The 25,740-nt window shown below is 39.2% G+C and overlaps 1 pseudogene; it reads right to left on the reverse strand.

Annotated features, from left to right (window-relative positions):
• The window catches only part of LOC127804513 (uncharacterized), a 53,782-nt pseudogene extending 34,408 nt beyond the window's left edge, over positions 1–19,374 (reverse strand).
• Between the last annotated feature and the right edge of the window lie 6,366 nt (positions 19,375–25,740).

A 25,740-nucleotide genomic window follows, 5' to 3' on the forward strand; every position in this document is an offset into this window, starting at 1 on the left:
TCAAACTCAAAAACTTTTTGGTCCTTGACCCATGCTGAATAATAAGCGTCATTGAACACTTGCTAAAATTCGACCCATGTGGGTTCTTGATTACCAACCTCTGGCGGGAGGTCTTCCACCATCTCTCGGCATCGCCTCTAAACAAGAATGTGCTAAGTCGCACTCGACAATCGTCTGTACAATCGATAGCATCCAATTCTCAACCGTTGTTGCATCTTTGCCTCCATGGAATGCTAATGGTCGGAAAGCCATGAAATCCTTTAATAACTGACTCCCTATATCTGTCTCCACAACTGGAGCTGTTAAAGAGGCTGGCTTATCACCTCTACTACCTCATATTTCTTGGGGAACTTGTGATTCCCTTAACTGATTAGTAACTAGGGTATTTATTACCCTCATCAATCCTGCTAACATACTTCACATCTCGGCCATTCCCTGTCGTAGATCACGACTAGACTCTACTAGTAAACCTAGTGTGGACACTAGAACCTCGACTTGCATAAAAGCAGCCTGACTGCGAGTATGGGGTCATCCACCTCTATTACTCATCTTTCTGCATCATCACTTAGGGTTAGAATACTGTTAATTGGGCCAACTTATCAAACTGAAGGACACAAGTCCTAACTCTACCCAACATCCTATGTGTGTACAGGAGACTCCTCAAAACACCGCTCTGATACCAATACTGTAACACCCCCTCTCCTAGAACTGCCCGAGAAGAGATGCTACGGGGAAAATAAAATAAACTAACTGATAATCTGAAATCTGATACCATGACTGAACATCTCAATCAATTGGAATAAAAACTCTTAGTCAATACAAACTGAAATGCGTAAACTCTTACTGAGGGACAATCCCTCAACTGAAATATAAAATAAGATCTAATCTAAGAAAACTCTATAGAACTCAACAGACTCCCAGATATCTTTTATCTTGAGCGGCTCCACGTACACACACTACTGAACACTGCTGCTAGGCCCCACATCTGATACTCCCCTGCTAGAACCTGGAGGGGTGAAGAGTACAAGGTGGATAAGGATTACTGGAACTTGCAATCCAAAATGGATGAGGATTAATAGAACTTACAATCCAAAATGGATAAGGATTACTGGAACTTGCAATCCAAAATGGATGAGGATTAATAGAACTTGCAATCCAAAAAGGATAAGGATTTATAGAACTTGCAATCCAAAATGGATAAGGATTATTGGAACTTGCAATCCAAAATGGATAAGGATTACTGGAACTAGCAATCCAAAATGGATGAGGATTAATAGAACTTGCAATCTAAAATGGATTAGGATTACTGGAACTTGCAATCCAAAATGGATAAGGATTAATGGAACTTGCAATCCAAAATGGATAAGGATTAATGAAACTTGCTCATAACTTCACTATTATACGCATATATATATATATACATCTCTGCTTACTGATATAAAATCTAAGAACTCAATGAAGAACTGGAATAATCTGAAAAACTGATATAAACCTGTAATGGAAGGGATTACAGGAAGAATACTTGCCTGATAGAACTCTCTGATCGAACCCTAGAGCGATCCTGAAGACTCTAGCAAGCCTCTGCTATCTCTTGGCCTTTCTGTTCTTCACATAATGTGAAGAAAAGCTAAGCTATGGGCTCTATATATAGACATAAAGTCCTAGATCCCTTTCCTTTTATAACTTGGAATCCCTCTCCCAATTGAACTTTGAGACTCTCAAAACCTTCTCCTATTGGGACTAGGAGACTCTTAATCCAATTCCATCTCATACATGGATTCTCATTCTTCTTTAAATACATAGTCCCACTTAATTAATAATAATACAAAAATTATTATTAAAACTCTCAAATAATAATAAAACTCCAAAATTACCTTCATGTCCTTGCATTTAATTTCTACAAAATAAATGTCATTTAAATGCTATTTAAATACTATTCTCTCAATTAAGAATCTAAATTGCCACCTTGGCAAATTCCTTTAACTCCAACATTAAAAAGAAATAAATGCTATTCTTTTCCTTTAAAATCTCTAAATTGCCACATTAAATATTAATTGACAAAATCTCTTAATCAATGCTTCAATAATTAAGTAAATAATTCCTGAATAAATACTGGGCCCTCTAATGGGTTGTTACACTTATGGCACGCCTCGAGCCAAGTGTGGTTGTTAGAATGGTGACTTCCACAGCCCTATAAGAGACCCCGTATCTGCATGAGGCAAGCCACACTTCTTTGAGCTCAGTCTTCTCTCCTTTGTGTTCCTCTCCGATCAGGTACTCTCGTTCCTATTGTAAGGTTCATTATTTTGTTTTACTTTTCTTTTACTATAGTTCTGTTTTAAAAAAATGGATCTTCAGCTCTTGAAAATTCGCAAGTACTATCCATCTCTCCCATAAAATGATTTAAAAAAGATTTATGCCACTAGGTGTGAAAGACTTCGGATGTTGATGTATAAAAATATCCCTGAGGATATTCGCTGGTTAATTAAAGCAAAAGTTCGATTTCTTGGCGAAACCTCACCTAGTTTTAAGCATTTTCCAAGATTGGAAAAGAGTAGTTTTTCGAAAAAAAGAAGAGCGAAAAGATTAAATGGTTGTCACAAATGTGCTCGATGGACTTGTAACACACGATGCAAATCTGTGGGGTTTACTTCCATAAATCGAGATGATAAAATTTGTTTCATAAAGGATGGGCTGAGTAAGCGAGAAATTCTTGCTTTATGGACCCAATTTAGAAGTGACCACCAACGCTATAGTCGTGGGAATCTGACTATAATTGACCCTGTTTGCCAATCTATAAGAAAATTGGATGGGAAGCCTATCCCCGCTTCATAGAAGGTGTTTAAGCCGTTTCTGGACGTAAAATCAGAGGAAGATGTGAGCCACAATCACAACTACTTGTATATATGCATGATTTTTGTTTATGTTTATTTATTGTTGAATTTCTATGTAGTTACTTTTGATTGCCAAACCTCTTTAACCAGTTTTACTTTCAGGGCGTACATAAAGAACTAACATAAATGGAAGGCCAGCCAGTTCGTCGAATCAATACCATATGTGTACTATGTGGCTCTCAACTTGGGAGCGATATTTGTTACACATTTGCAGCAAGCGAACTTGGCATCAAATTGGGAGAGAGAAAAATTAATTTGGTCTATGGAGGGGGAAGTCGTGGATTGAATGGATGTGTTTCACAGGCTACACATCTTGGGCAATCATATGTGGTAGGTGTTATGCCAATCCCTTTAGCTGATCCACAGATTTTCGGGTATACACGAGGTCAACTTATAAGAACGACTTCTATGTCTGAGTGCATGGATTGTAAGATTTATCAGTCAGACGCCTTCATTGCTTTGTCAGGAGCTTTTGGTACACTTGAAGAAATCTTTTGTATAATCTCCTGAGCTAAGAGCAATCTCCATACCAAACTCATTGGACTTTTAAATATTAACCATTTTTTTGATGGGTTGCTCTCTTTTCTTGATCAGGCTGTGGAACAAAAGTTCATTTCTCTTTCTGCAAGAAATATTCTCATTTCCGCATCCACCATTGAGGAACTGCTAGAGAAATTACACACTTATGTTCCACAGCACGATCCTTACGAGCCTCGGATAGACTGGTCTAAGGAAATTGGAAGCAAGAGTCAAAGGGGTCTAATTAATTTAGATTTATCCCTCTAAGGAGGGCAAGTCTATGATAAGATGGCTGAGTAAGGAGTGCTTTTCTGTACTCTTGAGACATATCTTTTTATTTTGACTTACATGAATTTTTCTTATGTTTTGTTTAAAAAAATTGTGGAATGTTATTAAACGAGTCTATGATAAGATGGCTGAGTAAGGAGTACTTTTTGTACTCTTGAGATGCATCTCTTTATTATATGACTTGCATGAATTTTTCTTATTTCGATGTGAAAAAGAAAAAAATAAAAATATATATATGTAGGGTATTCTCACTTGTTTGTTGAAGATTTAGCAGTTCACAGTAAACTTACAGACTCGTGGAGTTACAGGTATTCCTAACAACCCTATTTTATTATTGCAATTCAAGTTGGGGGGATTAAGGTATATTTATGAACTATCTAGTCCATGTTTAACTGTGAATTTGTAACTGCATGCTTGTAGTTTTATGTGAATTATTTACTTTTATCTACTCCTATTAAAAATTAAAAAAATTGTGTGTGCTTTAAATAATGCTATCCCTAAAGCTTTGGAGTTATAATCTGATAGCCAGTTGAATTTGCAGTATGAATCATGAATGCATTAATTTCTTATTTGAAACCGTAGATGTATGGGATTAGAATAAGTGATTTGCATGCATTGGATGTTCAATAATTAGAAATCGGTTTGTCGGTCATAAAGTCAAAGGCAATGGTAATTAGTTAATTAGCACACTGCATGATCCCTCAACATAAGTGGAGACTATTACCCGAGTGAGTGTTTGAGCCTAATAATCATTAATTTTGAGTGAAATAACACTTATTCAAAATGCGCTTTATTGTTGATCTCATATTTTCAATAGCTTCAAAACATCAATTTGCTTTGAATGTCTAGTACGATAGCTGATGAATTTGGCTAGTTTCAAACTCTGAATTAGTTGACTGAGTAACATCGTTTTGTAGAAGCATGATAGGGGATCAATTTCTTTCAATTTGGGCCTATTAACCTTTTTCTTTCTTTACATTAACCCCCTTGCTAGCCCATTTGAGCTGTTCTTAGCATAATTCCTTTCATTACCCTCGTCTAACCTAGAACCATATGAAGTTTGTCCAACCTAGTGTGTTTTTAGGAATCAGTATATCTCGGTACTTTCATATTAAAAAGAAACAAAAAAAAAAAGGAAAAAAAGGGAAGTTCTCTTAGCTTTTCAGCATGAGTGTTTCAAAATAAATGCTGAAGAAAAAAATGTCTAATTTGATATTAGTGTAAAAAAAAAAGAGAAAAAAAAAAAAACCCAACACACCCTTTGCACACTTTACCCTTTTCTTTGACAACCCGTATTAACCTCATAACCCCATTACAACCCGGTCTGGTCCCTCTTGATGCTATAAATCATGTGATCTCAGGATTCGAGTTCGGAGTAGGGAATTCTGTTTAAATTCAGAAGTTAGTTATCTATGGCATTATTCCAGTCATGAAGCTATATCAAATTCCCTATTCTTTCATGAAAATACGTTCTTTGTATTTGGGATGACACTGAGTTTGAACTTGTTTTGCATTTACTCTTAAAACGGTGCACCCCTTTGTGTGTACTCCAGAGGAATCATTTTTTTTATTGGAGGGAAAATCCATAGTAAGGTTTGAAGTCAAAACTTCGAGGGAGTAAGGTAGAATGATGGTCATCCTAATTGTCGTTCCTAAGATTGTATGACCTTTGACCAAAATCTGATTTAGAATATTCGACTGTATGACAGATAGCTTTTTCTGTTCTATGTATTTCGGTTTCGAATTTGAAAATTTTATATTCATGCGATTATTGTGAATAAATACTGGCTAGTGTAAAGTCTAATTGCTATGAGACTAGCAATGTTTAAGTTGGAGGGTGTGATTAGTGATCAATTTTGTAAAAATTTTGTTATAATTTCACCCTTATTTTGATCTTAAAATGGTTTAAATTGAATATTATCATGCATTTTGTGATTTTGTGCATGTTTAAAAATATTAATATAAAAATATATATAAAATAAAAATAAATAAATAAAAAATATATAATAATATAATAATATAAAAATATGGAAGGTCCAAGCCCAAAAATATGAAAAGTCCAAGTCCCACAAATTGATGACATCATTGCTTACATCATGTATTAGATATTTTACTTATCTTTGTATTTTTAAATTAGTTATTTTGTTTTTCTTTAGATATTTTGTATTATTAAATTATATAATTGAGTGGTCTCTATTGCATCTTTTACCCTATAAATAGAGCACTTGGGATGCATTTGTAACCATTCAATTTTCTTATAATGAAAGTATAGTTGTGTTCTTGAGATTTCTCTCTCAAATTTTTCACTTTAATTTCAATATAGTTTCGTTCTTAGAATTTCTCTCTTAAATCTTCAACCTTTGTTTCCATATAGTTGTATTATGTTATTCATATTGTCTTTTTATTATATACCCCCTATATGGTCGGTTGAATATTGTCTTTAAATATTGTCTTTTCATTATAAACCGCCTATATGGTCGGTTAAAAAATAGTCTTTCAATTACTGTCTTTTCATTATACACCGCCTATATGGTCGGTTAAAAAATAGTCTTTTAAATACTGTCTTTTAATTCCCATCATTTAAATTCTTGCCAATTTATTTTCAAATGAAGATGAGTAGCTAAATCCAATCTTGGGTTAAGGCAATGATAGCGTCCAACGCCAATGATTCCCAAAGAAAGCTGCGCTTCAATTGTGTAATATTAATCTGATTTAATTTGAGCAGTGTGCGTATAGTGTATCTTTGAGTTTGGATTGGAGCATAAGCCTAACTTAGAGTTTCCATGCCACGTATGGAGATTGCTAGACCTGGAAATGTTTTCATACCCATGCCTAAATGATTAATCTGTACCTATAAATTCTGTCTGTGGGATATAATTCAATTTATGATAATTGCTTAACTTAGAATTTCCATGCCATGTATGGAGATTGCTTAAACAAGAATTATCATTATCTTGAACTAAAATTACTGACAGATCTGAAAAACTTAATTCAGATGAATATTATTGATCTTTTCTATTAAGTTGGGAATTAATTGGTTTTGACACTGAAATTGTCTTGACCCAAGCTACTTAAATTCATTGTTAATTTAGTTTTAATCCTTTCCTTTAGATTATCTTAATCACCTCTTAAAATCAAATATTCAGTGATTTCTGTTTTCATCCGAAATAATCTCCCTGTGAACCGACTCGGACTCACCGAATTGTAAATTTAAAATTGTACTACACGCATACTCGCACACTGGCGAGTATAATCGCCCTATACCTGCTTTAACAAGAGGATTAATGTTTGATAAATTTGGTTGTTGTTTTGATAAATAAATGTACAGGGTAGCGTAGCAGTCACAGGTGCATTTCACAGACCAAATGGCATTCGTCTGTAAGTAAATGTCTCGAATGGACATGTGAACGTGGTTTTCTCTTGATCTTCTAAGGCAATTTCAATCTGATTGTACCCAGAATACCCATCTAAGAAATAGTAGAAGGCATGTCGCGCTATTCTCTCTAACACCTGATCCAAAAATGGTAGCGGAAAATGATCCTTCCTAGTCACAGAGTTGAGCTTCCTGTAATCTATGCACATCCGCCATCCAGTCTGGATGTGTGTGTAACGCCTCGCTCCCACTTACGGGTGTTACTCGTGAACAACCACTCGAATTGTCCACCTGCCCGGCCTTTGTCGAAGGGTGGACCATGTTTCAAGGCGAAACGCCTTAGGTGGGAACTAGGCTCGTCCTTCCCTTCGCTGAATCCTAGGATTCACCAGCAAAATTGGGCTTTAGCCACACCGCATTGGCTATAAAGAAAATCTCCTTCAGGCGCCCAATCGCCATTTTTTTTTTTAATTCTTTCCCATCGGAGAATTTAACCGGGCTCCAAAATCACCATTTAATCCGATCCATTGATGGATCACCAAATTTTTGGAGGAATAACTCATCATTTTCAATTTTTCAAAATTTCGGCGTTTTCTCCAAAAATGCCCAAAAAATCCTTTTATTTTGAAAAATTCCTCCGGGGCCCAGATTCAATCAAGAAATGCCCCAATTACTCCCAAAAATTCCAATTTTTAAAAAAATTTAGCCGACGGGGCCCACTGGCGCGCCCGGGGCCCTGCGGTGCGCCCGCGCTGGGCCGCGCGCCCGCGCGCCTGGCCGCGCCCGCGGCCTCCCGCTCCGGCGCGCCTGCGGGGGCGGCTGCCTGCCCCCGCGCGCGCGCGGCCGCCTCGCGGCCAGCTGCCTGCTGGCAGCCCACTGCTGCCCCCCCCCCCGCCTTTTTTTTTTCATTTCTCTTCTTCTCTTTTTTTTTTTTTCCTTCTTGGGGCCTCCTAACCCCAAATTTTCCAGAATTTAAAATGAACAAATAAACTTCATTTTCCCTTAATTTTTGCCTCTTTTTCTCCAAAATTAAGGCTTAAAGTGATGCTCTTGATGTTTCCATAACATACATCAACCAAAGTGAGGTTTTTACCTAGGCTTCAACATGCCATAAGCCTCAATCTCATTCACTAAAAAAAAATCAACACTTCAAAGGAGTATACACTCATAGTCTTAGGCTTAAACAAGCCATTACCAACCCAATAATATTTACATCTCATGAATCAAACACAATAACATGGGCTTCCATAAGCCATACATTTACAACAAAAATAAGTAAACACCATGAGCTTCCACCCACAAGCTTGCCACTTTTTCTTCTCTCTTTTGACATAAGAACAACCTACAAGGGGAGGATAAAACCTCATGAGCTCAAAAGCTCAGTAAGGGTGCATATGCAAGGTTAATAAAAGCATAACAAGTCTATGTAATAACAAATGCATGCAAGTATGGTTAGGTCATTCCATCCTCACAACCCAACATGGTTTGAGGCATCAACCTACCACTTCTTTCCCACCCCCATGGCCATAGGTCTCATGAACAAGTAAAGCATGCAAAAAGATACATAAAGATTTATGCAACCTACTTACAATGCAATGCAAGGCCTCCACCACTTGGGGCCATCCCTTACCTTAACAATCTTCTCTTTGAAGCTTTAATTCTTCGTCTCAAGAGAGCTTCCTTCTTCATTTGCTCCCATCTAAAATGGCATTTCAACAAGCCACTAAATTTTTGCATACAAGCATACCAAAAATGAAGAGAAGAAAGTATACTTACTTGATTTCTTCATTATCTTCTCTCTTTCTTCACTCTTCCCTCCATGGAAGACTTCTTTCTCTTTCTTTCTTTCCTTCCTTCTTCATTTCTACAAATGGCCAAAAGAGAGACAAGTCTCCCACACTTGCCTTTTTATACTACCATTTATCAAATTTCAAGAATGGATCTTCACCATCCATTTAAAGCACAATCCATGTGCTTATGGGAGACTTGATCTCAACCATCCATTTTAACAAATAAGGCTTCTCTCTTGAAGAAAACACAAGAAGCACAATCCATGTGCTCTTTTCTTGGTTAATCTCATCCATTGAATTACCTTTGCCTTTACAAGATTTCATCTCCACCATTGAAAGAAAGCACACTTTCATTAGGATGGCAATCCATGCCATTTCTTCTTTTTAAATCCCCGCCATAGGATTTATTCTCTAATTCAAGAATACATCTCATCCATTGAATTTATATTTATTTCCCATTTAAATAAATCTCCCCATTTTCACTCATAAATGAGTGACTAATTTCCATTTCTTTCCCATTTAAATTAATGGGACTAATTTCACATCCATCGCACTTGAGGGACATAAATAATTTCTTTCCCATTTAAATTAATGGGACTAATTTCCAACATCACATTTGAGAGACATAAATAATTTCTTTTCTATTTAAATAACTCTCATATTTTCCAAGGCATTAATGGTGACCATTTACCATTTTCTTTTGGATTTTCTTTAATCCATATAATCATGCCTCTTATTAAATGCATGAAAGACCATTTAACATTTCTTTTGCATTTAATTAATTCCTTCTCCAATTATACTTGAACCACAAAATGCCAAGTGTCACAACAAGACACTAACCTTGGCTTCCAAGTTAATCTCATCTCTCCAAGTGGCATTACCACATTAATTCACAACTTAGGGAAAATATAATTATTCTCCTCAAATAATTTAATATCCACCATTTTCCCTATTTCAAAATTAAATTTCCTTTATGGAATTAAATTCCAAAATTCGCAATTACTCTTTGTGAATTTATTAATCCCATATATCTCCACATAAATATCAAATTGGGATTTTTATTCACTTACACACCTAATTCTTCATAGGAATTATTTTTAATTTATCAAAATACCCTTTATTGGATTTCTCTATCCAAATTACCAAAATACCCTTCTCATGGGCATTCTCAATCTCAAGGATCCATCACCTTCTCAAGGGTATTTTTGGAAGTTTACTTACTTCCTCTCTTATTCTCTTAACACCGGTTACACCGGGTGTTACATTCCACCCTCCTTAAAAGAATTTCGTCCTCGAAATTCACCTTGCCATAATCTCCTGCCCAAGATAATCACATTCTCAGGTTATATGGCAAATTTTTGTGCTCGAGAACCTCATAGCCTAATCATTTCTCACATTTACCTTGGGTTACACCTACCTCAAGGCTTTGCTTTAGGCCTTCGATCCTCCTATTCTCGAGGACCTTCACCGGTCGAATACCGCTTTGGCCTCCCGCCAAACCGCACCTTTGGTCGTTGGTCTCGCTTATTGCAACGCTGTCCATCTACAGATGGATTTTTCTCTGCCGCGAAGCATCACTTTGCTGACCACTTCCCATTTTCCATCAATCAAACAACTTTCACTAACATTGCTTCACTGATCAGTCTACCACGATTTTACGCCAATCACACACGACAACGTTTCACACTGCCAAATCACATGGCCACGATTTTACGCTGGTCCAACCAGCAACGTTTTAGCACTGATCATCCACCGCAATGTCTCTTTTAGTGCCCACAAGACACTTTGACACCCATTCATCATGGCATACCGCCATTATCACACGCACGCATAGCCTAAGTTGATCCTCATGGCAACCTCTTATTACCGATCAACTTATCGTGCTAGTACTACACTGGAAGCACCCATTTGGCCCACCTTGCCAACTTCAATCATTTCATACATGGTCTTCTACCTTGACCAGCCGACCCTCATTTTCGATATGATTACGCAAAATCCACATACCTAACACCATGCCAGGTAATTACACCGTTCAACCGTACGTACATTACCTGAGTCCAACTCGAGCCTGGCGATGCACGCACCATTACAATCTCACCTCGAGCTTAACCATGCTCGGGCCACAACCTTCTCCCAACCAGGAGTTCTTTGCATTTGAGCACACAAGGTACTTACTAGCCGATATCACACGCTAGTAGGGGTCTCTTACCCATACAAGGGAATTCTTCACTGAGCAACCCCTCTTCAATTCTTCACCCCATTTCAGCTTTTACAATTATGTCCTCATGCTAGGCCATACCTTGGCTATTTACCCTACCATGAGTCTAGGATCCTACCATTGCGCTTTTAGGTCGCAGGACCATTAATCGGCCCTCGTCATCACCCACGGTGCATGGCACAAGTGAATGGCTTGTTACCATCTGCACAATCACTTATGCATCGCACCTGTAGGATGACTCGTGCCTTTGGTCCACACCACAACAAGCTATCATGGTTACACCCCCATTCTTGTAGTGGTCTTCTAGCCAAATTTTTCTCGCCCAACTTCAATTTCATTAGGACTTTTCAAATCTCCCCATTTCTTAACAAAGCCTCTTACTCTTGAGGCACGAACTTTCAGCCATCATACATCAGGTTCATTCTCAACCCGTAATAGACACCTGATTTAAACCATGCATAATGGTTCCCTTTTTGTCCTCCTCAGTAAGGACAACACCATGACAGCAACGAATTCTCCCCCCATGGTCGTTGCATCTCAAACTTCACAGGCACCAGCCTTCATAGCAATTCACACTCGGTCTTGAGGTCCTACCATGCACAATGGCTACCTTTGACCTTCCTGACAACATCTTTTCCCTAATCACGTCGATGACGCCACCATGTCATCTCAAAGACTTGCTGCTCTTCGAATCTCACTGGTCATCGCAACCAGCACGACCCCACTTTTAGGCCGCCTTCCTGATATCACTATCTATAGTTATAACAGCTAGCTAGTTCCCTGAGAGACTCTGGCTTCTCTTGGATTTCTTTATACACTTTACTATAACTAGCTCACACCACTTGGTGGCCAACCTCATTGGCTCTAACGCCACCATAGCTTCACTAGTCGATTTCCTTTCACAACCGTTAACCTTAGACACGAGGTTAACTCTCATCAATTGCCCGCACACTAAGGCATCCCTCTAGCTGTATCACTCACAGCCATTAGGTGATTTCATCACCTTAATACCATTCCTGGAAATCAATCTCGTCCCATAAGCTCTTCCTTCGAGATCTCTTTACCCATTGGCAATATTTTAAATTTGCCATCGTCTTCCATTTAACCAACTCGCTTAGCTCTAGCTGGATCGCCCGGATCATAACCAACACAACCCGACTCCGGGCACTACTCCTGCAAACATCGACACTCGCTTCGATTTAAGCTCCACCCATTGGAAATCACCCTTGCCATTCTTGTGGAATTCACACTTCTACTCAATGCCGTAGGACTCACCTTCCTACTCAGGCACTTGCCATTACGCTGGCTTTTCCCCGGGTGATCTTTCCTGATGAAGTTGCAGCGCCTTAAGAAGTTCCTCCCACACTACTGCCTCATGTGCAACTTTTCTTGGGAGAACATCTCAAGTTCTACCCAAGTCACATTTTAACACTACCTCCTATAGTCCTCATTACAGAGCAACATTCCTTTAAGCAGCACAATTCTGCCCTGACCAACCATCTTTTGTCACCTCGAATCTCTTTCTCGCCTGGTCTAACCACCAGGGCCCGCTGAACCTTTATATTGCATACACGGCAACCATCAAGACTTTACCTCATAGTCCTTGAGCCTTACGCTCCCAATCATTGCCATCAAGTGCTGTCACCTGGCAACTGATCATGTGTCATCAACTGGAAACCTTCCAGTGTCACATGAGAACACTTTCTCATTTCACATCGACACGACTCGGACTGACACCAGTCTGTGCGATTGCGCACCTTCACAGATTTCAAACCGTGCCTTAGCTATATGTTCAGCTTACCACAACTCACTTCACTGGGTTAGAGATCCCTTTATTCGAAGCCTTCACGCGCTTCAATATTCCCATCTTATGGTTAGCTTCCAACTCGTAAGTCTTTCCTCCACGGCACTTATGTAATATCCTCGAGCCATTTACCGACTCCACCAATCGATCCTTCTTCTTGCATCACCGTAAGGTCTCACAGGGTTCATCATCTCGATTTACCCGATCAACTTCGATCAAATTAACCACCACTACATTAGCATTCTTTAATAAGGAGCACCACCACACATCTTGTTATCACACCACAAGATATCACCCCCCCTCAATTCACAAACCTTCTTATTGCTTTGACACCAAAGCACTACCACCATACTTCAACCCTTACGGGATTTTAGGTCTGGCCTAGGCATAACCTACAGCATACCCCAGGTCTTCGGCGTCTAATCGTCTCCACTACAGACGTGTTACTCCACGTAGAGGGCTGCAGTCCCTCCTGTGGACTAAACGTCTACATCTAGTGGTCCCTAGCATTAGAGCCGTCACTGATAGGTGTCAACCATAACATTATTCCCACGCTAGACCCGTTTCTTTTCCTCGGGTTTCTTTCTCAAACATCTCGTAGATCTTCAGTCCTTGGCCATCTGCATAGTCACTGTGTTGCCCTGTGCTTCAGGCGCGTCAACACCTGGTCACCATCGTCGTGTCACTCCCATACACTGGCCCAACACTGGTTCCCCATCGTATTGCCCTGTGCTTCGGAGAGTCAACACCTAATCATTATTACCGTGTTGTCCCTTACACTGGCCCAACAACAGTTTCCTACAGCATGGCTCAAGTCTCACTCTGATCTGTTTCGCATCCCGTAGTGTGACTTTCAGCCTTCCAGTCACACTTCTGATATCGGACCAGGCATGACAACTCCGCCACGCTCGTAGCCACTATCCTTACCAGGCTTCCTACTCGGTAGAAAAAAATCTATCGGATCATTTCCATGTTCCGCGATTCCTCCTTAGGATTACTCTAGATGTCCTACCCCTTACGGGAGATTCTCGGTCTCACCTGACCAAACTTCCTAAGGTGCTGCTCCAGATCTTCGACATCCGACCGTCACCAGCAGTTCACTAAATCGCTCAGGCCCACAGGCCACTTGCCCTCAACACGAGCCAACTCATTAGTCCTCTGCCACACGGTCCATAGTATCAGATCCGTCACACCGAGTTTTGCACCCATAGCATCAAAACTATTTAAAGCCTCCCGAGCTACGATGGTTCCACTACCATCTTACCCGAGCCATCCCACTTGGTTATCCTCGCCTTGATAACCTCAAGCTCGTACCATAAGCCCCGCTCCTCAGGACTTTACATCTCTTATCACCTAAGAGACTCTCAGACCACTTCGTATTTTGAGGCCTCATGATCTTACCCCACAAGATCATATCTCACGGCTCTCATTCAACATTTGGAAGGTCCAATTTTCCATGACAATGAACTCAAACCATCATAATTTATTTCATCACCTAGCTCATCCCAAAGCTTGTTTATCAATGATCTCTCAGTCCACAACCGACACGCTGAGCCTACCTCAAGCTCCTACACCCATAACCATGGAGCACCTTGCATTTCCCTCTAGGTAAATTGAGACCTCTCGTCTCTCCTTACACACTCACGCACACATTCAGTCACTACGCCCGGCCTGGCCTTCCACACGCCTCGCTCGGGCTTCCTTGACTTGGAATTAAAATTCCTGGGCTTTCACATTGCTCATCATGCCCCTGCCCACTGGGCATCCAAAGTTGGCATTTCTTGTGCGCATATAGCCCACGGATGTCCTGCTGCCACTATTTACTACCCTCGGCCACACATCGTTCATACCCTTCATTGGGTGACCTCCGCGTCTCCCATCAAGGGTCTCATAACCTTAGGCGTCATCTCGACCCCAGGCATCATAATAAGGGTCTATTCACCTCTCATCTCTCGACCTTAGGCATCTCGCCTGACCCCAAGCGTCAATGAGAGTTTTAATTGGCCCCTCATCCATCATTCACATGAATGGTTACTTGGCCTTTCATAATTAGGACTCCTAATCCCATGGCTCCCACGCGCATATCTACACATGCCCAACTCCTTTATCCCAATTCTGGATTCCCGTGGATTCCAACTTGACTCGCTTGGGATTTCCAGTTCGCACAAGCACCCGCTAGGGTCCATTTGCCACATATCTATCCTTTCTTAGGATAAATATTGTTTCTTCATGAAACCCACTAGGGTCCACTCACACCCTAGGCACGTCCCATCCAGGATCTCCATAACCATACGATCACCTCAGACCATATGCATCCCTTATGCATAACACACTCCCGACTCCCCACGGAGTCTTTTTGCAAGCCATCAACGTCACGCCTACTCTGACCATGACTGGCATATACCTCACATGCTCGCTCCGCCTAGAGCCTCTTTACAAGCAACCTTAGCTTACTCCCTTCCCGGAGCTCGTCACACAACCTGTTGATGACTTCTTTGTTTGGGCTTCGAGCTAATCTCAGCCTTAGCTCACCCTAATTCAAGCACACAACCCTTAGCTCACCACCCATACGGGAACAACTCTATTCCCTTACACATGCCTGACCATATTCCCAACATAGGGATACTCCGCTAACCCATTTACGGATTAGATATACTTCGGACTCTCCTTGTCCCATCATGATTCTTATCATGACTCGGCTTTGTGTCCCCACACAAGCCTCAACACTTCAATTGCAAGGAACTCTTATCCTTAGAATGCCTCATGAACCTTCAAATTTCCACATTCTGGTTCTTGATACCAATACCCACACTTGGGCATTTGACTCTTCATTGCTCGACCCGTATATCTTTTACGGCATATCATCTCAAACATGATATTTTCCCTATTCCCATAGCAGGAATATCCGAGCATTCCATTCGCATCACTACAGTCCTCCATGTCTCGACCCAACCCCTAGGGTCCTCGGTCACTTGTGGTCCTACTTCCAAGGCCTTCATATTAACCTTCGACCACATTCTCCAAGCATCCTCCACTTGATGCTCCAACCGTGCTCTGATACCAATTTGTAACGCCCCGCTCCCACTTACGGGTGTTACTCGTGAACAACCACTCGAATTGTCCACCTGCCCGGCCTTTGTCGAAGGGTGGACCATGTTTCAAGGCGAAACGCCCTAGGTGGGAACTAGGCTCGTCCTTCCCTTCGCTGAATCCTAGGATTCGCCAGCAAAATTGGGCTTTAGCCACACCGCATTGGCTATAAAGAAAATCTCCTTCAGGCGCCCAATCGCCATTTTTTTTTTTTTTAATTCCTTCCCTTCGGAGAATTTAACCGGGCTCCAAAATCACCATTTAATCCGATCCATTGATGGATCACCAAATTTTTGGAGGAATAACTCATCATTTTCAATTTTTCAAAATTTCGGCGTTTTCTCCAAAAATGCCCGAAAAATCCTTTTATTTTGAAAAATTCCTCCGGGGCCCAGATTCAATTAAGAAATGCCCCAATTACTCCCCAAAATTCCAATTTTTAAAAAAATTTAGTCGGCGGGGCCCACTGGCGCGCCCGGGGCCCGCGCGGGGCCGCGTGCCCGCGCACCCGCGCTCCTGCAGGAGTGGCTGCCTGCCCCCGCAAGCGCGCCCACCCGCGCGCGCGCGGCCGCCCCGCGGCCAGCTGCCTGCTGGCAGCCCACTGCTGCCCCCCCCCGCCTTTTTTTTTCATTTCTCTTCTTCTCTTTTTTTTTTTTTTCTTCTTGGGGCCTCCTAACCCCAAATTTTCCAGAATTTAAAATGAACAAATAAACTTCATTTTCCCTTAATTTTTGCCTCTTTTTCTCCAAAATTAAGGCTTAAAGTGATGCTCTTGATGTTTCCATAACATACATCAACCAAAGTGAGGTTTTTACCTAGGCTTCAACATGCCATAAGCCTCAATCTCATTCACTAAAAAAAAATCAACACTTCAAAGGAGTATACACTCATAGTCTTAGGCTTAAACAAGCCATTACCAACCCAATAATATTTACATCTCATGAATCAAACACAATAACATGGGCTTCCATAAGCCATACATTTACAACAAAAATAAGTAAACACCATGAGCTTCCACCCACAAGCTTGCCACTTTTTCTTCTCTCTTTTGACATAAGAACAACCTACAAGGGGAGGATAAAACCTCATGAGCTCAAAAGCTCAGTAAGGGTGCATATGCAAGGTTAATAAAAGCATAACAAGTCTATGTAATAACAAATGCATGCAAGTATGGTTAGGTCATTCCATCCTCACAACCCAACATGGTTTGAGGCATCAACCTACCACTTCTTTCCCACCCCCATGGCCATAGGTCTCATGAACAAGTAAAGCATGCAAAAAGATACATAAAGATTTATGCAACCTACTTACAATGCAATGCAAGGCCTCCACCACTTGGGGCCATCCCTTACCTTAACAATCTTCTCTTTGAAGCTTTAATTCTTCGTCTCAAGAGAGCTTCCTTCTTCATTTGCTCCCATCTAAAATGGCATTTCAACAAGCCACTAAATTTTTGCATACAAGCATACCAAAAATGAAGAGAAGAAAGTATACTTACTTGATTTCTTCATTATCTTCTCTCTTTCTTCACTCTTCCCTCCATGGAAGACTTCTTTCTCTTTCTTTCTTTCCTTCCTTCTTCATTTCTACAAATGGCCAAAAGAGAGACAAGTCTCCCACACTTGCCTTTTTATACTACCATTTATCAAATTTCAAGAATGGATCTTCACCATCCATTTAAAGCACAATCCATGTGCTTATGGGAGACTTGATCTCAACCATCCATTTTAACAAATAAGGCTTCTCTCTTGAAGAAAACACAAGAAGCACAATCCATGTGCTCTTTTCTTGGTTAATCTCATCCATTGGATTACCTTTGCCTTTACAAGATTTCATCTCCACCATTGAAAGAAAGCACACTTTCACTAGGATGGCAATCCATGCCATTTCTTCTCTTTAAATCCCCACCATAGGATTTATTCTCTAATTCAAGAATACATCTCATCCATTGAATTTATATTTATTTCCCATTTAAATAAATCTCCCCATTTTCACTCATAAATGAGTGACTAATTTCCATTTCTTTCCCATTTAAATTAATGGGACTAATTTCACATCCATCACACTTGAGGGACATAAATAATTTCTTTCCCATTTAAATTAATGGAACTAATTTCCAACATCACATTTGAGAGACATAAATAATTTCTTTTCTATTTAAATAACTCTCATATTTTCCAAGGCATTAATGGTGACCATTTACCATTTTCTTTTGGATTTTCTTTAATCCATATAATCATGCCTCTTATTAAATGCATGAAAGACCATTTAACATTTCTTTTGCATTTAATTAATTCCTTCTCCAATTATACTTGAACCACAAAATGCCAAGTGTCACAACAAGACACTAACCTTGGCTTCCAAGTTTAATCTCATCTCTCCAAGTGGCATTACCACATTAATTCACAACTTAGGGAAAATATAATTATTCTCCTCAAATAATTTAATATCCACCATTTTCCCTATTTCAAAATTAAATTTCCTTTATGGAATTAAATTCCAAAATTCGCAATTACTCTTTGTGAATTTATTAATCCCATATATCTCCACATAAATATCAAATTGGGATTTTTATTCACTTACACACCTAATTCTTCATAGGAATTATTTTTAATTTATCAAAATACCCTTTATTGGATTTCTCTATCCAAATTACCAAAATACCCTTCTCATGGGCATTCTCAATCTCAAGGATCCATCACCTTCTCAAGGGTATTTTTAAAAGTTTACTTACTTCTTTTCTTATTCTCTTAACACCGGTTACACCGGGTGTTACAGCGTGTAGGAATGAGTTAATTGTTCTCATTTGCTATCATAGTGACTCCTGACTTCTTAGGTACAACTTGAGTTGGACTAACCCATTTGGAATCAGATATAGGATAGATGATGTCTGCATCTAAGAGGTTCGACACCTCCCCCCTAACCACTTCCTTCATGTTTGGGTTTAACCTTTTCTGCATTTGTCTAACCGGCTTTGCATCTTCTTCCAAGAAAATTTTGTGGGTACAAATTAAGGGACTAATGCCATGCAGGTCTTCTATTGTCCATCCTAGAACTTCTTTGTGTACCTTTAACAGATTCAGTAATTTTTCCTCCTGTTGAGGATTCAGACTTGATGAGATTACCACCGGCAAAGATTCTCCTTCTCCTAGGAATGCATACTTCAGGTTGTTTGGCAATGGTTTCCTTTCAGGTGTGGGTGAGCAGCTTAAGACAGATTCAGTTTTCTCTCGAGAGCAATCTTGCTGCTCCAAAACTTCCTCCAACTCAAAATTTTCCTGAACATACTCGCAGTTAATGTACTCCTCACTCAATGTCTGTATCAGATCAGCTTCTTCAGTTTCATTTTCCACACCAGGTTGTTTGGAAACCCTAAAAATGTTTGTTTCCAAAGTCATATTTCCAAATGACAATTTTAGAATTCCATTCCTACAGTTGATGATGGCATTTGACGTGGCAAGGAATGGTCAGCCTAAGATGACTGGCACAGGAGGTTGAGGCCCCTGATGTGGATGTGTGTCCAAAACGATGAAGTCCACTGGAAAGTAGAACTTATCAATTTGTACTAGAACATCCTCTATAATTCCTCGTGGAACTTTGACTGATCGATCAGCCAGCTGAAGGGTCACTCTAGTGGGTTTGAGCTCACCTAATCCCAATTGTTGATACACATTGTATGGTAACAAATTGACACTAGCTCCTAAATCCAAGAGTGCCTGATCAACCTTTTGACTTCCTATGATGCATGAAATGGTTGGACAGCCTGGGTCTTTGTATTTGGGAGGAGTTTTGAATTGGAGAATGGCACTGACTTGTTCAGTTAGGAAAGATTTTTCATGCAAATTTGTTCTTCTTTTGACAGTACACAAATCTTTCAAGAATTTTGCATATAAAGGTGTTTGTTTGATTGCATCCAACAGCGGGATGTTGATTCTCACTTGCTTAAACACTTCATATATATCTGCATTTTGTTGCTCTTTTTTCAGATGATTCAACCTTTGTGGAAAAGGTGGTTTGGGCCTGTATTGAATTTCTTTCCCATTTTCTTTTTGTTTTTCATTTTTCTCATTTTTTTTCATTTTTTTCATTTTTCTCCATGGTGGATTCATGATCTTTTGGTTCTTCTTCTTCAGCGACAGGTTGGTTTATCCTAGGGTCAGTTGGTTTTTCAATTACTCTTCCACTTCTTAGGGTAGTCACTGCTTGCACTTGTTCATGAGTGTTGGTTTCACTATTTGAGGTTTCTACCTGGTTGGTTTGTCTAATTGGGTTAGGATTGGTTTGGTATGGAAACCTTCCGGGTTCTCTCACACTCAATATTTGTGTTAATTTGGTCAACTGGCTCCTAATGTCTTCTATAGCTCTATTTGTTTGGTCTTGATTTTTGACAAGCTGAGCAACCTGATTGTTGATGACTGTTTGACTTTGGAAGAACTGGTGCAAGGTATCTTCCAAAGATCTCCTATGAGGAGGTTGGTAAGTATTGGATGTCGAACCTTGATTTTGTTGGAAGGAGTGTTGTTGTGGAGGGAAGGGAGATTGAGAATGATTTCCAGAATCATTTCTCCAAGAAAAATTGGGGTGATTTCTATTTTTGGGATGGTATGAATTGTAGTTCTGATTATTCCCATAATAGGCTCCACTCTGATTTTGATTTTGTCTCCCCTCAAAGTTGTGTGAATGATTGTTATTAGTCTGCCCATACAATACCTCATTGAAAGCAGGTAGGGTAGGACATTCTTCAGTTGAATGGTCTGTTGCATCACACACAACACACTTTACTTCCACTTGATTAACGGATTGCACCTTTTTGGATTCCATGTTTTCAACTTTCTTTGTTAAAGCAGTTAGTCTTGCATTTAAATCGTCACTCTCACTCAATTGGTATCTCCCTATAGGTTGTGGATTTTCTCTTGAATCAAGAACAGATGTTGGACCAACTTCCTAGTTTCTTGTATTCTCTGCTACTGTGTCAAAGAAGTGAAAAGCTTCTTCTAGAGTCTTCTCATAGAATTCTCCATTGCACATTGTAGAGACTAGCATTTTCAATTGGGGAGTGAGTGAATCATAAAAGAAACTGACCACTCTCCATTGCTCAAAAGCATGGTGAGGACAAGTGTGAAGAAGGTCTTTAAACCTTTCCCACGCTTGAGCAAAATTTTCATTTGGTTTACAGGCAAAGTTCATGATTTGTCTTTGAAGAGTAGCAGTCCTGTTGGCAGGGAAGTATTTTTTTAAGAAAGTTGCTTACATTTCTCTCCAAATTCCTATAGATCCAGGTGGGAGAGTGCCTAACCAAATTTTTGCCTTATCTTTCAGTGAGAATGGAAAGAGTTTTAATCTTATGACATCCTCATTTGTTGTACGGTCCATGCAAGTGCTACATACTTCCTCAAATTCTTTCATATGAGTATATGGATTTTCAGAATCCATGCCATGAAAAGTTGGTAACAATTGGATTGTGCCAGGTTTGAAGTTAAACCTATGATGGTTGATGGGAAGAATAATGCATGAAGGGGTTGTCTACCTAGGAGGATGAAGATACTCCCTAAGGGATCTAATCATCTCCTGATCAATGGGATCAGGGTCACCGTGGTCACTACCACGTGCAGACATGTTGTGTGCAAGTGGCATGTTCTCGTTGTGTTGAGACATGAGTGATTGATATTCTATAGTTCTACCTGACCTAAGTATCATACACCATATACAAACAAAAATAAAATAAAAAGATAAAAAAGAAGAAACAGAGTTACCGAATTTATCAGGAGATGCTTATTCTTATTTTTTTTCTTTTTGTTTTTGCCTCAATCTCCCTGGCAATGGCGCCAAAATTTGGCTGCACTCTCACCCTGCAATTAAAACACAAAACAAAACACAATAAAATTCTTATATATATATATATATATATTTTTATTTAGGTGAAAGGTTTATACTCGTCAGTGTACGAGTGCAGTTATAGTCCAAATTTAAATTTATATTTTCTGGATGAGTCCAGGTCGTCCACTGAGAAATTTATTTATGGCAAAAGCAAAAGAATGTCACACACACGCACACGCATTTAGATGAATTGGTAACAAGATTTTGTTTTATGAATTTTTTTTTTATAACAAATATTAGAAAATAAAGCAAGGTAGAAGTTAAAATAAATGCTTAATGTGAGGATATTAAATTGGATAGCACTTGAGTTAGTAACATTAATTTAATTTCCCAAATTTGTACAAACAAGGTTAGTAACATTAATTTAATTTCAGATATGAGGGTTTGTTACTAAATGCAATTAGAGATGATGATAGTTCTAGTTTAAGCAATCCCCATACATGATATGCGGGATTCTAATTTAAGCAACTACCATAAATCTAATTACAATTAATATACAAAACAACTAAATTAATCATCCGGATTTGGGTATGATAACGTTTCCAGTTCTAGTAACTCTCATGCGTGACATAAAAGCTCTAAGTTAGGCTTACGCTCCAATCCAAACCTAGTGATTTCCCAATAATTAAAACTCACTCATATTGAAATTTAAATTAATGATACTCATTTTAAGCGCAACTTTCTTTGGGAATCATTGGCGTTGGACACTGTCCTTGCCTTAACTCAAGATTAGGTTTAGCTACTCATTTCCATTTAAAAGTTAATTAACAAGAATTTAAATGGCGTAATTTAAATAACATAATTTAAATGACAAGAATTGAAATAGCAAAAACTAATCGGCCATTTAGGCGGTGGATAATTGAAAGACAAGAATTAAAATTGTAGAAATTTAAAGGCAGAAATTAACCGACCATTTAGGTGGTGGATAATAAAGTAACAATAAATGACATAAGAATTTAAAAGAAGAAAGGAAGGAAGTAAGATTACAAGAGAAAACAAGAGAGAGAATAAGAGCAATTCTCTAAGGGAAACTCTAAGAACAAAACTAAACTTTGATTCAACTAATAACCACCTCCTCACAAATGCACCAAAGTGAGCTATTTATAGCCCACAAGATGCATTACAAGCCATACAATTATTCAACAAAACATTCACCTAACTAATGGAAGAAAATTAGGTAAAAGATAAAAAATACAAAAGACTTTAGGTGGTGGACTTCTCATAAGAATACAAAAGAATTTAGGTGGTAAAACATTTATAAAAAAAAATACAAAATAAAGAAAAGTCTTCTACAAATTGGGCTTTGTTGGGCTTTTGATTGGTCTTGGGCCTTTAGTTGGTCTTGGGCCTTTACTTGGTCTTGGGCCTTTTTTTTATGTTGGATTCTACTTGATAGTTGGACCAAGTGCACTTGAAACATCTTCTAGACTCCATAGTTGGCCCATGATTTTGAGCAACACTAATGGGTAATCCAACGTCTTCGATTTATGCCCCTAATTAATTGTAGAAGTCAACTTCCTTGCTTCATCCTGTAATAATATGTAATACGAATAATTATTTATTTTAAGCATAATTATAAAGTCAAAATGGGGATATAATTCATTAAGATTTAGGAAATATTAACCCCTCATCACGGCAGGGAGTGCCCCAGGACTTGGATGTCTAGGGAAGAGGGCAAGAGATTGATGAGCGTCTCGAGGCAAGGTTTAAGACGCCGGAAGTGGTCCGAATGGGAATAATTTTTGGATTAAATTCTGTATAAGCCCGAGTGGGTGCCAATACCGAATGGTCGTAGGGGACCTCTGATAGCATGCATATTTATGCTATATATTGGCATTTCACCTCAGTCTTATTATGCCATTTGAAGTAATTTTTGCTGATCTTTCATTGTTTCTATTTTATTATACTTCAAACCATCCTTACACTATTTTCTATCTTACTTCTATGGATCCAGGCTTGCTTAGCTTTAGGGAATATTGGATGGGCTAGAGAAGTGGCTCATCTAAAGGAGCTTGGGCTCACTTTAAAGGAGCAGATTTGGGCTCAAACTATACATGGCTCGATTTTGTTGTTTCTTTTCTTTTCTGTTGGGCTAGGCCCAACCCTAGCCTTCCTAGCTTAGCCATGTATTTAAGGCCTCTTAACAATTATTTCCAGAGGGAGGAGAGAAGGAGAAGAGATTCTGGCCGTTTTTATTGTTGTTAGCATTTTCTGTTTTTCTTCATTTTTTGTCTCCATTTTGTTTTCCTTGCTGTAATGAAAGGCTAGAGCTATTGTAACTGGTTGTGTATCTTGAACCCATGTGGAATCTGAGTCCCGGATGAGCTGCAAAAACTTGGTTTTTTGTTTGTTTCTTATTCATTTCCATTTGGTTTAGTTTGAGCAGATTTGTGAATGCATGGAGTTCATGGCAGGTTTGTGTGAATTTGCATGGATTCATTTTCTGTTAAATGCTTAAGAGAACAGCATGTTGTAGCCGGTTGGTATAACATCTCGAAAGTGAATATAATGTGCTTGAATGGTTGTTCTTGCATAGCTCTGGATAGGTTGAATAAAGAGTGAATGGTTGCATTTTGTTTATAAGAGATTTCTGTCTTCATTTTGTTATTCCAATCATTCTAATCCTTGGACGGTTGTTAGGGATGCTTTAAGTTTGATGTCAGAAGATTAAAACATCTAACAAACCAAGATTTATAGGTGGGACAAGGAAGATTTCACATAGGGGACAAATACACAGCCAATTGCATTTCATTTATTGATTTTCATCTCTCATTTTGTTTCTGTTTTGTTACTTAGTTTTCTGTCAAAATCCCCCCCCCCTAAACAAATTGTTGTTTATATTGGTTCTCCTTGTTGGTAGAAGAAGGTGAGGCTCCTTGTGAGAGACGACCTAGGGTGCACTTTGCTGCAAACTAGAGAAGAGAAGAGAAGAGAAGAGATATATAGATACTAATTCTGGAGTGGTTCGACAGCCGACCAACCTCTGGAAGCTGAAGGGTGTTAGTGTAGGTGCTCTAGATCCAATCAGATTGGGCATGTTGTACACTGACAATTGTAATCATGTTATTATTTGAATAAGGAGTTATTCAAATTCTCAAGAAGTCATTCTATTAGTTTCTTGTTATTATTGTAATAACTGAATGAAACTAGATAGAAGTCCATATGATGTATACTGTGAATAATCTATAAAGATGTGAGATGATGCATCACAGTTTATAGACATCATTAAACGTCCCAAGTCGTAGCAATGTCAAGAATGGACATTGACAATTGCGGTAAGACTTGTATGTGCTATGTTTTTGCTATGTGATAGCAATGGGGGTCTCACACCCACAGGCATGGGGATGCCTAGACAAGTACATAGGTGACCAATGTTGGAGAACGTGTCACTGGACATGACTCGCCATGAGAATCCATTTTGGTTATATGTTGATGAAATTCTCATACGAGATGGGTGTAACTAATCCTTGGACCTGAGGTTGTCACGGTCATCTCATAAGAAGACTGGTATGCTTTGACATCGTTTCGATGGGCCTAGACAAAGGCTGCACGTGGGCGATCGTTGGGTATATCATGAGGCTTATGGAGATGGGTGCATAGCCAAGATGGGACTCGTCTATCCCTTGATAGAGGATGATGTATCTAAGGCGCATTCGGTGGATATTCACTTTAAATCCATGGCCATGGTGAAAGAGATCAATAAGGAGTTATTGATTCACTTTCTATTAAGTGAAGATATCCGAAAGACCGAAGAAAACTCATGTGATCATTATCAAGCAACACATCGCCATACTTGAGATCACATAAGATGCATTGACGAGAGGATCGTATTACACGGTAACCATGCTCGTGAAAGGTTATTTGCGGATTATGAATCCTTCTGAATA

This window comes from Diospyros lotus, chromosome 6 (assembly GCF_014633365.1).
Source record: "Diospyros lotus cultivar Yz01 chromosome 6, ASM1463336v1, whole genome shotgun sequence".
NCBI lineage: Eukaryota > Viridiplantae > Streptophyta > Magnoliopsida > Ericales > Ebenaceae > Diospyros > Diospyros lotus.